Consider the following 15,966-nt stretch of genomic DNA (forward strand, 5'->3'; position numbering starts at 1 on the left):
TTTTTTATGAAGAAGAAATATTTTTTCACAACGGTAGGAACAAGAAAAAATATTCTTGCCTCAGAAGGATCTCCCACAATGTCTAATATGTCAAACATTTGATCTTTAGTACCAATAATTAAATTATAAAAATTGTTTTAGGGTAAATTCTGAAGACTTTTCCAAGCAGTTTTATCTTTTCAAATGTGTCATTGAATTTTCTTACATGTTTAATGCTCACCATTACAAGCTTGCCAGCTATTTGTAGGTTCGGGTTTATTTAATGCTAATTATCAGAAGTACTGCTATGCCAAATACAAACAAGTCAGTCATTCAAAACCTCTAGGACTTGAATAGGGTGCAGTAGTGCACACCTGTAATACCAGCACTTTGGGATGCTGAGGCAGGAGGATCGCTTGAGCCCAGGAGTTTGAGACCATACTGGGCAACACAGTAAGACTCCATTTCCACCAAAAATTTAAAAAATTAGCTGGTTATGGTGGTACATGCCTTTAGTCCCAGCAACTCAGGTGCTGAGGTGGGAGGATTGCTTGAGCCCAGGAGTTCATGGCTTCAGTGAGCTAGGATCATGCCACTGCACTCTAGCCTGGGCAACAGAGTGGGATTCTGTCTCTAAAAAAATAACAGAAAACCAAACACCACATGTTCTCACTCATAGGTGGGAACTGAACAATGAGATCACTTGGACTCAGGAAGGGGAACATCACACACCGGGGCCTATCATGGGGAGGGGGGAGGGGGGAGGGATTGCATTGGGAGTTATACCTGATGTAAATGACGAGTTGATGGGTGCTGACGAGTTGATGGGTGCAGCACACCAACATGGCACAAGTATACATATGTAACAAACCTGCACGTTATGCACATGTACCCTAGAACTTAAATTATAATAATAATAAATAAATAAATAAATATAAATAAATAAATTAATTAAAAATAAAAAATATAGGCTGGCGCAGTGGCTCACACCTGTAATCACTTTAGGAGGCCAAGGGGAGCAGATCACGAGGTCAGGAGATCGAGACCATCCTGGCCAACATGGTGAAACCCCATCTCTACTAAAAATACAAAAATGAACTTGGCTTTGTGGCATGCACCAGTAATCCCAGCTACTCGGGAGGCTGAGGCAGGAGAATCACTTGAACCCGGGAGCTGGAGGTTGCAGTCAACCAAGATCGCACCACTGCACTCCAGCAAGGCGACAGAGCAAGACTCTGTCTCAAAAAACATAAATAAAATAAAAATTAAAATAAACAATCAGAGGTGAATTAACACTAGCATGTAAGAGCTCTCTTTTAAAGTGACTTGACACTTCAGTTGGTCCTTTAAATAGAGATCACACAGAATATCAGGTAGACCAATCACTGTCAAAATAGTGATATGATGTATTTATACCTTTTCAGTGTCAAATGAAGTAATCCCCTAACAGGAGGTCTTCTCGTGGGAAACAGTTATCTAGATCTTGTTACTCAAAGTGAAGTCATTAGAGAAACAGGATCCACATCACCTGAGAGCTGACCATGAAATGCAGAACCTTGGACCCACCCAGGCCTACTGAACAGGAACCTGCATTTTAACAAGATCCCCAGGTGATTCATTACACAGTCAAGTTTGAGAAGCTCTGATCTAAACTTGTCATCTGGATCATATACGAACAAAAAGACAAATAAACTCTTTATATAGAGTTACCATGTGACCCAGCCGTTTTGCCCATCTATACATGTCCCCAAAACTGAAGAATATGTCCACTTGGGCATGAATGCCCATAGCAGCATTATCCATAGTAGCTAAAAATAGAAACAGGCCAAATGTACTTCAACTGATCAGTGGGTGAATAAAATGTGGCACATTCATACAATGGAGTATTACTCAGCCACAAAAACAAATGAAGTGCCGACAGGTACCACAGCATGGATGAAACTTGAAAACATCAGGCTAAGTGAAAGAAGCCAGACACAAGGCCACATGATATATGATTCCAGTTATACCAGATGCCCAGAATAAGCAAATCTATGGAGACAGAAAGTAGATTAGTGATAGCCAAGGACTAGGGGATGGGTTGGGGTTGGAGTGAAATGAGAAGTGACTGTTAATGGGTATGGGGCTTTCTTTTTTTTTTTTTTTTTTGATGGAGTCTTTCTCTGTCGCCCAGGCTGGAGTGCAGTGGCGTGATCTCGGCTCACTGCAAGCTCCGCCTCCTGGGTTCACACCATTCTCCTGCCTCAGCCTCCCGAGTAGCTGGGACTACAGGCACCTGCCACCACATCTGGCTAATTTTTTGTATTTTTAGTAGAGATGGGGTTTCACCGTGTTAGCCAGGATGGTCTCAATCTCCTGACCTCGTGATCTGCCCGCCTTGGCCTCCCAAAGTGCTGGGATTACAGGCGTGAGCCACCGCGCCCGGCCAGTATGGGGTTTCTTTTAGGAGTAATAAAAATGTCTGGAATTAGGTAGTGTGGTGATGGTTGCACACTCTGTGAAAAAACTTGAAAAAAATTAATTAAGCCGGGCGCCATGGCTCATGCCTGTAATCCTAGCACTTTGGGAGACCAAGGAGGTTGGATCACGAGGTCAGGAGTTCAAGACCAGCCTGGCCAACATAGTGAAACCCCGTCTCTACTAAAAATACAAAAAAAAAAAAAATTAGCTGGGCACAGTGGCATGTGCCTATAATCCCAGCTACTCAGGAAGCTGAGGCAGGAAAATCACTTGAACCAGGGAGGTGGAAGTTGCAGTGAGCCGAGATCGCGCCACTGCACTCCAGCTTGGGCAACAGAGTGAGACTTTGTCTCAAAAAACAAAACAAAACGAAACAAAAAAAACCTTAATTATATACTTTAATGGGATAAACTTTGTGGTATGTAAATTACATCTCAATAAAGCTGGTATTTTTAAAATACATGCTTTAGGGAAAGTCAGAGTGATACATAAACACCAGTAGTGTGCCAACTGCAGGTTGGAGGAAAACCGAGCTTTGCCAGACGGTCCTTGATAGAATGAATTGTGGGCTGTTTTAGAGGCTTTAGAAAAGATAATGATACAAGGTGATGCTGGAGACCATTAACGGAAGATGGAATGGGGGAGCCAGCAGCCATTCAGCCATCTTGTTGAAGCTGTCACTGCAGACCCTGTGAAGGAGGAAAGAAGAAATTACACTGGGCATAGACACATCAGGGAGTGGCTAGTTGTGCAAATATATATCACACAAACATAAGGCTTCTTCTCAGTAGCATTCTAGCTATCATTCTGGAATACTACTGAAAAATCTAAAACCTAGAATATTAGTCCCTTTTTCAAAATCAGAGTCTACCTTCAAAATCAAAGTTTTTGCGTCGTGACCTACTGAGAAAATTGTACCCTATTAAACCTTCTGTGAATGCAGGAAATAGATAAGATTCCTCTAATTGAAAAGAGCCCTTCCTTCATCCATGGGTAAACGGAGCCATGGGTGGGGCAGATAATGGTGGTGTCTAAACAGCCCCAGGCCCTGGACGCTCTGTGAGTAAGCCTGAGTCAAGGCCACGGCCTCTCCCAAGTCGTCTGGCAGCCGGTGATGTGGAAGGGGAGAAAAAAAAAATCATTTCTTTTTTGAACCCTCCTAAGTTTGTTGCTGGGACAGATTCCTGTTAACAAAACACAGATGAACAAGAGAAAACCAAGCATTTATATTTATGCATGCCATGCCCATCACGCAGGAGAAAGCAACTGTCCCAAATCAGTGGCTTAGAGGCCTTGCTTAAACAGTATCTTATCAAAGAGCACTAAATCTTAGAGCAGTGATGAGATATAAAATTTCCAGTCTCTCAAGGTGGGAAAACTGTGGGAAGGGAGATAAGTTTGCTCCTAGATTCCCCTAGCCCAGCTGGCGCCAGTTTCTGAGCTGATAAGAGCCAGAACCATCTCCAGTGAAGACAGAATTTACTTCTGTCTTTAGATGGGAAAGGAAGGGAAATGAGCGAAAGATTTTTTGTCCTTGTGAATCACCGTCTTCCCATCAGGCCAGCATAAGGAGCCTCGATATCCACCCTCTGCATTTTAACCTTCTTCAGCTCAACAACCTTCAATATTTTATAGAGAAATGTTTTTGTTTTCTTCAATGTCACAAAGTAAAGGAAAGACGATGGGGCCATTGTCAATATCCCTCTATAGAGATTGTGTCAGATATGAAACACTGCAAAGGAGTTGCTGAGGGAAAAGATTTGGGATTAAATATTTCTTTCCATTTTGGCACATGAATTGATGTTCCACTGAGATTCAGAACAATGATTGAGAATCAACTTGAAGAAACAAGAGGCCAGTGTTCTAGGGAGCACCTGTCTGAGAGGAACTGAATGGTTTTCCTGGAAGGAGTCTCCATCCCTGCAGCAAGTGGAGGTCGCTGGTATGTATGGGGGAGAATACATGACAATAGGTAGCTAGTCAGACATGAGCAGGGCAAGAGAGGGCTCCCCCCACACACAAACACACACACCAGGAATGTCAGGTGGCGATCAGATGATGGTCAGGTCGTTGTGAAACTGCCTCTCTAAAATAATAATTGTAGGCAGCCAATTATCTATCTGTTGGGAGACTGCCTTGGCCAGGCAGATAGAAGAAAAAAGCCACACTGGTAATCAGCAGCTTCCCAATAAGATCTCAGAAGTTGGGCCAGTGGGCCAGTTGGAAGGAGTTTCCATCCCTGCAGCAAGTGGAGGTTGCTGGTATGTATGGGGGAGAATACATGACAATAGGTAGCTAGACCCCTGGGAAACGTCTTTCCCAGGCAGTCTCCCAACAGATAGAAGAAAAAAACCACACTGGTAATCAGCAGCTTCCCAATAAGATCTCAGCAGTTGGGCCAGCGGGCTCAAGCACGCACATGAAGAGGCAAAATGGCGGAGTTTAACTAGTATATGACCTTCCTCTCGGAATGCTAGACTGGTAAGGGAAGAACGCTTGATTGGCGAGGGAAAAACACCTCAAGCAAGCACGTGCAGAACTCCAGTAAATACGCTGCACGTGTGGCCCCTCCCAAGTGCTGACAGGCCACTGCACATGTGGACAGCTCATGCCAAGGGAAGAATCACAGGGAAAGGGATGTAAGACCCCAGACGTATGCCAACATGTAAAACTGAAGGAAATAATGTATACAGTGACCCATTTCCAAGACAAAGTGCCTTGAATCGGCTTGTTGTGGGATTCAGGAGGACGAGAGAGACCTCAGGTTGAAACAGGAGAATCTTTATTGAGTGCACTCAGGCCCAGCTGACTGACATCCAAAAGACTGGGCCCAGAACAAAGACAGCACTTGACTTTTATACACACTTCATAGAAGGGGGTGGGCTACCTTGAAGCAAGCTTACAGTGGCGTGAAAGCAGGAATACAGAGGCAGGACAAAGACAGGACTGCACATGACCACTGCCAAGCAACCCAGATGTCCATTATCTAGGTTTGCCTGGGCACACACAGGTTTACCTTATAACCTTCACTATGGTGCCTAGGCAGCTGTAGTTCAGGCCTGCTTAGGCTTCTCATGACCTTTGCTGTACTTCTTAGATAAGACAATATTCGAAGTCACTAGTTACAGAGAACAGGAATCTACAAACTCATTCCATAAAACAAAGGAAAATTGTTTTTCTTTTCCTTGTGTTGAGGGAGTGCTGGGAGAGTCTCCAGAGCACATTAGATAATATTATCAAAACTTTTCCTGGGTCTGGGCTGTGCCTGTTGCTGCCTCTGGGAAAAGTTAGCTTAAAACTTATTTCTCTTTCTTTTTAATTTTGTTTTTCTTTTAATTCCCCCCTCAGGCTTAGGTCAGCAAACTGCAAAACAAACAGGATATACTAGGCCCCTGCTTGGATAGCCAATGCCTGCTTGTCTGCCTCTCCCTCCCTCACTTCTCCACCCCTTAGTTGCCCTCATCCAAACCAAAGAAGTATAGTCTAAGATGAAAGTTTACTAGCCTGCAAAATAGTTCGTTTTGTCTGTTCTTATCAGCCTGCCCAGTTACTTCTGTCATAAATCAAATACCTGAAAAGCCCCAGAGCTGACTAGGATTGCAATGCATTGTGGGCTGCAACAAAACACAGCAAGACGACCTTAAAAAAAAAACACCTAAAGTCCCTACCCAACAATCAATAGGTGATGTCTGGGAAGATTGTGATCCCATGCCTATGTGTTCCCAGCCTGTGAGGCTGCAATCTTTTGGACATAAGTCAGCTGGGCCTGAGTGCACTCAATAAAGATTCTCCTGTTTCAACCTGAGGTCTCTCTCATCCTCCTGAATCCCACAACAAGCCGATTCAAGGCACTTTGTCTTGGAAATGGGTCACTGTATACATTATTTCCTTCGGTGTTACATATTGGCATGCTTCCAGGGTCTTGCATCCCTTTCCCTGTGATTCTTCCCTTGGCATGAGCTGTCCATATGTGCAGTGGCCTGTCAGCACTGTGTTCCCAGCCTATGAGGAACCAGGGGAGGGACCTGCACACTGGGAGATAAAAATTGCTTGTTGAAACTGCACTGGGTGTGCCTGTCCATCAAACACCGAATCTTGCAAGACCATCATTAAAAGTCTCACTTTTGCTGCTCTGCGGGTCTCTGAGACCATTCTTTGGGTTTGGACAGGTGAGTTTGTTTCTCATAACACCCTAAGTCAAAAGTCAAACTGCATACTTGATCTCTGAAGTCACCCACTTGGCCCTCTTCCAAATGTATTTTCCTTCCTTTCATTCCTGCTCTAAAGCTTTTAATAAACTTTCTCTCCTGCTCTAAAACTTGCCTCAGTCTCTCCTTCTGCCTTATGCCCCTCAGTCAAATTATTTATTCTGAGGAGGCAAGAATTGAGGTTGCTGCAGACCCTTATGGATTTGCCACCAGCAACAAATAGATTTCACTTTCTATTTTTTTGAGATGGAGTCTCACTTTGTCACCGGGGCTGGAGGGCAGCAGTGGGATCTCAGCTCACTGCAACCTCTGCCTCCCAGGTTCAAGCAATTCATGCCTCAGCCTCCCAAGTAGATGGGATTACAGGCATGTGCCACCATGCCCAGCTAATTTTTGTATTTTTAGTAGAGATGAGGTATTGCCATGTTGGCCAGGCTGGTCTTGAACTCTTGGTATCAAGTGATCTGCCCGCCTCGGCCTCCCAAATTTCTGGGATTACAGGTGTGAGCCACTGCTCCCGACCTGACTTCACTTTCTTTCCACATAACCAAAATTCCATATAAATCAGCAACACTGTTTTTACCCATTGACAAGGTTGTGTCCAGTTCATGGATCATTCCTCAGGTTACACACACGTGACCTACCTAAGTTTATAACACAATGCTTAAAAACAGATTTCAATGGGGGCAATTTCTTATTAAGGCATGTTGATAATCAGTTGATTTCAATTCTAAAACTAAATTAAATTTCTTTTTCTCTTAGTGGAAGAAGGTAGCAAGATATATAGAAAAGGCCTTTAACTCCAGAATCCAGTGATGGTTTCAGCGCTCAAATTAATAATGCAACTTTTCTAAGCCTTGGGTTTTTAAAATCAAAAGGTAGAGATAATCACACTAATGTCATAGAATTGTTGTAAGGTTTAAATAACCATCTTAAATCATGAGTAAACACCACTCTTTCCATGCATGCAACTGAATGCCAATATCACCCTAGATATTTGGTCGTCTAGCTAGGATCCTCCCTGCCCTGGCTTCATGTTAGAATCAACAGGGAGTATTTAACAAATACAGTTTCCAAGTTCTACCCCCAGAAATTCTGGTGTAATTGATCTGGGGTGGGGTCCAGGCATCATTATTTTTTTAAATAATGGCAATTATAAATCACAGCCAGGTTTCGGAATCAATGGACAGAATAATTCTCAAATTGAAATCTAGAAATCAATTTCAACAGAATCACCAGGGTTGATTATAGAATGAGGATTCCAGAGGATTCCAGGGCAGGGCCTCACCCTATGCCGACTGAGTCAGAATTTCTGGGAGGAGCCTTAAAATCTTTTTTTTTTTTTTTTCCCTTGGGTTTTTTTTGAGATGGGGTCTTACTCTGTCGCCAGGCCAGAGGGCAGTGGCACAATCTTGGATCACTGCAGGCTCTGCCTCCTGTGTTCAAGCAATTCTCATGCCTCAGCCTCCTAAGTAACTGGGATTACAGCCACATGCCACCACACCCAGCTAATTTTTGTATTTTTAGTAGAGACGGGGTTTCACCATGTTGGCCAGGATGGTCTCAATCTCCTGACCTCATGACCCTCCCACCTCGACCTCCCAAAGTGCCGAAATTACAGGCATGAGCCACCGTACCCGGTCAAAATCTTCATTTTTAACAGCTTCCCCAAGCAATTAGAATGTATACTAATTGCCTAATTTATTTATTTATTCATTTATTTATTTAGTTGAGACAGGGTCCTGCTCTATCACACAGGCTGGAGTGCAGTGGCACTATCTTGGCTCACTGCAGCCTTGATCTCCCCAGACTCAGGTGATCCTCCCACCTCAGCCTCCCGAGTAGCTGGGACCACAGGTGCACACCACTATGCCCGGCTAACTTTTGTATTTTTTTGTAGAGGTGAGGTTTTGCCATGTTGCTCAGGCTGGTCTCGAACTCCTGGGCTCAAGCACTTCGTCCACCTCAGCCTCCCAAAGTGCTGGGATTACAGGTGTAAGCCCCTTCACCCAGCCACTACTTTTATTTTTCTTTAATATATGGAAGTACAGATTTATAACACTATGAAGCTAAACATTGTTATGATATTTTTACAGATGAGAAAACTGGAATTCAGAGGAGTCCAGTAACCTTCTCCAGGTTAGGTGGTCCTCATCACTAAGAAGTGGTCCTCTTTAACTTGTTTGTGCCATGGCTGCTCTCTCAAGTGATTCCTTACTGAGTCATGGAATCCATCTCCCACTCCTCTCTTCTCTCTCACTACCTCATTTAAGGAATTGTTTCTGGCCAGGTGCGGTGGCTCACGCCTGTAATCCCAACATTTTGGGAAGCTGAGGTGGGTGGATCACCTGAGGTCAGGAGTTCAAGATCAGCCTGGCCAACATGGTGAAACCCCGTCACAACTACAAATACAAAAATTAGCCATGTGTGGTGGCGGGCGCCTGTAATCCCAGCTACTCAGGAGGCTGAGGCAGGGGAATCATTTGAACCTCAGAGGCAGAGGTTGCAGTGAGCTGATATTTTGCCACTGTACTCCAGCCTGGGCTACAGAGTGAGACTCCATCTCCAATAAATAAATAAATAAGATGTAACCAGTGGGGGAACCTGAGTGAATGGAGGCCCTCCATACTATCTTTGCAATTTCCTGTGAACTTTTAATTGTCTCAAAATTTAGAAGTTAAGAAGAAATACAGTGAAGCAACTCCAATAAGTGGCATGTCCAGTTTGTTTAGAGCATGCCCAGGAGAAGAGCACATTCTAGAATATATTTGAACGTAAAGGTAAAAGAGATGTCCCTGGTCCCCACATTGTGATGCTAAAAGTGCATAATCTTTTTTTTTTTTTTTTTTTGAGACAGAGTCTCACTGTCTCACCCAGGCTGGAGTGCAGTGGTGCAATCTCGGCTCACTGCAAGCTCTGCCTCCCGGGTTCATGCTGTTCTCCTACCTCAGCCTCCCGAGTAGCTGGGACTGCAGGTGCCTGCCACCACACCCAGCTAATTTTTTGTATTTTTAGTAGAGACGGGGTTTCACTGTGTTAGCCAGGATGGCCTCGATCTCCTGACCTTGTGATCTGTCCGCCTCTGCCTCCCAAAGTGCTGGGATTACAGGTGTGAGCCACTGCGCCCGGCCAAAAAGGGCATAATCTTAACACCTGTTCTGCAGTGAGAAGCTCTGTGAAACCTACCCCCAAAAACCAAGGAAGCTGAGAGGCCGCAGAAAGAGGCTGATAAATCCAGTTTCTCAGAAAGAAACATGAAAGAAACATGTCACAGGGGCTTAGGAACAGAAGCCATGCTCCACGCGGCCATGAGATGGTGGCTCCCACCCTGATACCCTCCAGACCCAGGGCTTATATACCACAGGGCATTTGCCTAGGGGAAGGATTTATGGTAAGTATGTGTTTATGATAACATAAAGGTTGTTTTGACCTAAGGGCAGGGTTTACAGTAACCATGTGAGATTAGTAATCTTAGAGGTATTCCCAGAACTGGGGTTAATCAGAAGTCAACTTTTGAGATTAGCATCCAAGATGCAGTTGCTTTAGCCTCCATTACCCTGCTCGCAAATACAAGTTTCTGGGAGCAGATCAACATACATATCGAGCGCCTGCCACTGGGCCATGCACATGCGAGGTGCAAAGATCATTGAACTTGGACTCTACAGCAAAAGCTAATGCAACATTTAGAGAACTGAGGCCTGTGCCAAGTATCTCCAGCAGAAAGCAGAATGGGAGAAGTGCCAGGAGTGTGAAAAAGGAACATTCAGCCTATACTGGGTGCCTTTTATAGGCCAGAACTCTGCTAGGTCTTCGGGATATGAATATGACAAGTAGCAGATCCCTGCTGTTAGGGAGTTCACAATCTAATCCAGGAACCAGGCACACACGCAAACAATGGGATGTACTTTCCAGCTATGTAAAGCAAGCCTCCAATTGGTGCAACTTTGTTTAACAATATATCAAACAATATATACCATTCCTATCAGCAGTGCTTTAATCATAAATAAACACAGAGAAACGCCTAAAGGGGTACCCATGAAGCTACAGATGCAACGTAAACATGACCACAAACTTCACACTGGTGCCTTAGTGTCAAGTTTCCTTGCAAATTCAAGGAAATAATACTAATGAGTAATGGATCCGGTAGATCCTTTTGCTTGCAAGTAACAGAAACATAAGCTTGCCCACGGTGAAAGGGGACAATATACGTCCATTCAACCAAGTAGGGTAGGCCAAGACCAGGGATTTAGCTCAGGCAGGACTTTATCTCACTTCCTTTCATCTCTGCTTCTCTAAGCATGTTGGCCTCCGTCTACTGCTGCAGGTGGGCTTTCCCCAGGCAACAGGAGACTCACAGCTTCATCAACACCTACCCCATGGCCAGAGAGCACAAAGCTCTATCCTGCCAACTCCAGGCAGACAGACCTCAAGGCAGCATGCTGATTGGCCAGACTCTGGTCACATGTCCATCTCCAGACCAATTAGTATTGTCCAAGTCTGTTATCAATGAAGTAAGTCCCATGGGTCCTTGAATTCAAATTGTTCCATTGCAAGAGTGTCACCTCTCAGATGCCCTTTCAGAAACCTTAGAGCAGTTATTATTGCAATGATTAAGTGACAATTACTTTAATAATAACAAGCCAAAGATCTTCCTTGATTTTAACTTCACTAATTTAAAATGTATTCTTATGTATGTATAGCACTGATTTGTATTTGCTTAAAAGTTCAAAATCACTTTTTAATGTTTTTGATACATTAATGTGTAATGTAGGACTAAGAAAAATTATACTTTTTTAGGCCAGGTGCAGTGGCTCACACCTGTAATCTCAGCACTTTGGGAGGCCCAGGTGGGCGGATCACTAGAGAAGGAGTTCAAGACCAGCCTGGCCAACATGGCGAAACCCTGTCTCTACTAAAGATACAAAAATTAGCTGGGCGTAGTGATACATGCTTTTAATCCCAGCTACTCAGGAGACCGAGGCAGGAGAATCGCTTGAACCCGGGAGGCAAAGATTGCAGTGAGCTGAGATCAAGCCACTGCACTGCAGCCTGGGCCACAGAGGGAGACTGTCTCAAAAAACCAAAAAAGAAAAAAGAAACAGAAAGAAAGAAAAAAGAAACAGAAAGAAAGAAAAAAGAAAAATTATACCTTTTCATTTAGTTAACTAATAACCATAGGTATTTCTGTTTATTATATGTTTACTTTCAAATATTAAATTATATTTCTTTTGACATATACTCCATAATTTAGAATTTTCCTTTGTCTAAACTCACATTTTTCCCAATAACTCCAAGCCAGTGAGGCTTGGCTCCTCTCTCCGGGCCTTCCTTTTTCTCTCTCACCTCAGTCAAACCCCCGCTCTCTGTTGCTCCCATAAAACGTCTGGGAGAACTGGTTAATTTCCTCATAAGACAAGATATTTGGCTTTAGGATACAAATGTGACTGGGCGGGCTTTCTGCCCAGGGACTGGGCCTAGCTCCGAGTGGGGTTTGTTCCAACAGAGCATCACCCTAACAGGCCCCAACAAGAGGATCACGGGTTCCAGCTTCTAGGAATGAGGGCTTCTCTGCTGCGGGGTGCCCGGCGCCTTGTCTTCTGTGAATCTTGGCTCAAGAGAATGAATTCACACTTTGAGGAAGCATGGGGAAGAATTTTTGGGTGTGGTTTTTGGTTGTTCTGTTGGGGGTTTTGGGCATTAAAGAAAAAGTTCCCATTTCAGGCGCATATTCACCCCAGGAGTGGGGTTGCTGAACTGTGCCTTTGAAGAGTGAATGCTAGTACTCAAATCCATCATCACAACAGGCACCCTAGCTTAGGGATGAACTTTTATGTGGTAATAAGTAATAAAATATATACGGACGCATTTCCAGAGACATATTTACATCTCATGGAACCAGAAGCAGAACAAGCTGTTTCCCCAGAGACTCTTTTTTTAACTTCCTGCCAGCCTCAGTGATGGCTCTGCAAGTGTTTATTGCCAATGAGTGACATAATCGCTGTCTCATTCAGACAGCACATTTGGCAGAGACACTCCATTTGACCCACTCAGACATACTGGGTGTATGTGAGCATTGTAATATTTCTATAAGCTACCACATGCTTTCAATTTATTGCATTTTCAAATGTCTAGGCATTTACTCAGGTTTAAAAGTAAGTACTCAAGAAATAAGCAATCTATATTTCCAACCACAACACTTGTTAAATTGAATAAATGGGGGGAAGAAAAAAGAATGAAAAATAAGCTTTTTAGAACTATGTTTCAGGCCGAGTGAGATGGCTCACACCTATAATCTCAGCCAAGGCAGACAGATCACTTGAAGTCAGGAGTTCGAGATCAGCCTGGCCAACATGGGGAAAACCCGTCTCTACTAAAAATACAAAAATCAGTTGGGCTTCGTGGTAGATGCCTGTAATCCTAGCTACTCGGGAGGCTGAGGCAGGAGAATTGCTTGAACCCAGGAGGCAGAGTTTGCAGTGAGCCGAGATCACACCACTGCACTCCAGCCTGGGGGACAGAGCAAGACTCCATCTCAAAGGAAAAACAAAAAGAACTATGGTTGAAATGACTCATAGAACGTAAGGTGAAGTTCTGTACTCTTGGGATTCCCCCGCCTGTATCATGACACACCCTTGACTCAATGCTCGTTTTAGGTAACTACCATCGCTGCCCTCCAGGTGCCAACCTCTGACCCTGACTTTACTATTTCTTCCCTGCTTGTTTCTCTGTCCTGATCAGCCCTCCCTGAGACACACATCACCTCTGTCCACCACCCTACCACTATGGGCCATTTTAGAATCCCTGTTCTCCTGTGAACAGAGAGGAGTGTCTATGTTTTGGGGTATGTGTTATTGGATGTGGCAACCACCGCCAGGTAGCTACACCCAATAACCCAATAACGCCTCTTTCCCTTACACTCTCAGGCTCTCCCACGAGCCCAGGCATGGCCAGAATTAGCAAGCAAAGGTGTTGAAAGGAGTAAAGTAGAAAGTATTTTAAAGAAGGCATAACAGAGAAGACCCAGTTCTCCTAGGCCCCACCCCCACTCCAATAAAACAAAAGACCCTCTGATTTGGATGACTGAGAAAGAAGTCTTGGAAAGGAAGTAAGAGGGTAAGAGTCAGTGTGGGAGCCACAAAATTTGCTTGTCGCTTGGCAAGTCGAGTTGGGGGTGGAAGGAGAAGTAGAAACACACAATAAAGCTCCCTTTTCACTTTCAAAATCCAAGAACACGCAGGGCCTGAGCCTCAGATGCTGGAGGAGGCCCAGGGAGACAGCAAGTCTCTACCAAAAATTGCCCCCTGGGGTTACAGGTCGTGACAACCCTGGAGGGTATTGGCAGTGCAAGAGTGTGTCTAGGCTGGGCACCGTGGCTCACGTCTGTAATCCCAGCACTTTGGGAGGCCAAGGTGGGTGGGTCACCTGAGGTCAGGAGTTCAAGACCAGCCTGGCCAGCATGGTGAAACCCTGTCTCTACTAAAAATACAAAAATTAGACAGGCATGGTAGCATGCGCCTGTAATTCCAACTACTCAGGAGGCTGAGGCAGGAGAATCACTTGAATCCAGGAGGCTGAGGTTGCAGTCAGCTGAGATCACACCATTACACCCGCCTGGGTAACAGAGTGAGACTCTGTCTCAAAAAGAAAAAGAAAAAGAAAAAGAAAAAAGAGTGTGTCTAGGCTTGGGAGGGCATCTGGACGTATGCATGGCCACCCCCTGCCAGGGGTCTTTTGTGCCTCGGATGCAAAGCTCACATCCTAATATCTATCCCAGGGAGAGGAATAGTACCAGAAGTAATCATCCTGAACGTGGCTGAGATTGTTCCCAGTGTGACAAAGCTTTAAATCAGTTAATGTCCCCAAATTACTGAATGTAGCTGGATATACTTAAAAGTAGCCAGACTATTTTTCCCTGCATTAGAACTAAATTCAGTTATCAAAATGTTACATTTATGCATATCTGATTTTTGAAAATGTATAACATTACATGCATGATTTAACCTGTATTTTCAAACATTTGTTTGTACACTTGTCCCATTTCCATACATTTTAATACTTGGAATTTGACTTTTGCCCGCTAGCACCACATCCCTTACAATCTTCTCTAATGAAAGGTGAGTTTTGGCCAGTCCTCTCTCGAGGGAAGCGTTCCCTAACCACCCCTCCTCCTCCTTCTTCCTTTAAACACTCTCACAGAAGCTTCTTATCATAGTATTTATTGTACATGATTACCTATTTCATTATTTGCAATCATCTCACCTACTGAACTACAAGATCCATGTCTTTTCTTATTGCTTCTATCTCCAGGATCAAGAATGGTGCCTGTCCTAAAATTTGTATGCAGTAAAATCTAGCAGATTCTCTATTTACAAACATCCAACTCACAAACTTCACAGATATATACAAGCTCCTCTGAAAGACCAGAATGCATCAAATCTAAACAGCAACAATATTATGGCCTAATCTCTATTACAAATACAGTTAATTTATAGCTAACGTAAACAGGTGGCTTTCCTTGGAACATACCCCACTTCGCTGCCTCAAGGGATTACTACTGGGAATACCCTTCTGCAAAATAAGCCCTATCTTTTCCTGTTGGTGTCTTTCCTGATCTTCAAGGCCCAATCTAAAAGCTTCATCATTCTATATCTTATTTCAGGAGAAAATTCAGCTCCACTTGGGATAGTTCAACGAGAATATTCATTTTAAAGGTTCTTGATCTTGATTTACTTTTTGCTTTCCCAATTATAGGCAGACTTGGGAAGAAAGTTGACCAACATAAAGACGGGGAGAAAAGAGAAGCCTCAACATAAAAGTGAAGTCCTGGGAGGGTGGGGAATGCTGATTAAGATATCATAACATGTTTGGAGAGATGGTGGAGACCAGCAGGATACTCCTTTGCCTTATAAGTTCCTGGTGGGGTGGCTTCACTTGTTGCTAGCATTCCATGCCCTTCTTAAAGTAGCAGCCCAGGGGCTGCCATGTGCCTTGTTTGGTTTTCCTCAAACACTGAGTGTCTGGAATGCATCAGACACTCAAGACAGAGTGGAAAGGCATAGACTGTCCTCAAAGAAGATGAACAACAAAATGGATGACCACAATCTGATGTGAGACAAATGTCAGGGCAGAGCGTAGGTAGAAAGAGAGCAGCACACTTGCAATCCCAGCACTTTTGGGAGGCCAAGGTGGGTAGATCACTTGAGGCCATAAGTTCAAGACCAGCCTAGCCCACATAGTAAAACCCCATCTCTGCTGAAAATACAAAAATTAGCTGGGCGTGGTGGTACACACTTGTAATCCCAGCTACTTGGGAGGCTGA

General features: G+C 44.0%; 1 long non-coding RNA gene across 1 annotated transcript in view; it reads right to left on the reverse strand.

Moving 5' to 3' along the window:
- Nucleotides 1-2,987: 2,987 nt before the first annotated feature.
- LOC135968215 (uncharacterized) overlaps nt 2,988-15,966 on the reverse strand; it is a 30,923-nt gene continuing 17,944 nt past the window's right edge. Inside the window, exon 3 of the long non-coding RNA XR_012427084.1 lies at nt 2,988-3,128. This is a non-coding gene — a long non-coding RNA (uncharacterized lncRNA). The remainder of the gene's footprint in view (nt 3,129-15,966) is intronic.

Source organism: Macaca fascicularis, chromosome 18 (assembly GCF_037993035.2).
Source record: "Macaca fascicularis isolate 582-1 chromosome 18, T2T-MFA8v1.1".
In the NCBI taxonomy this organism is placed as follows: Eukaryota; Metazoa; Chordata; class Mammalia; order Primates; family Cercopithecidae; genus Macaca; species Macaca fascicularis.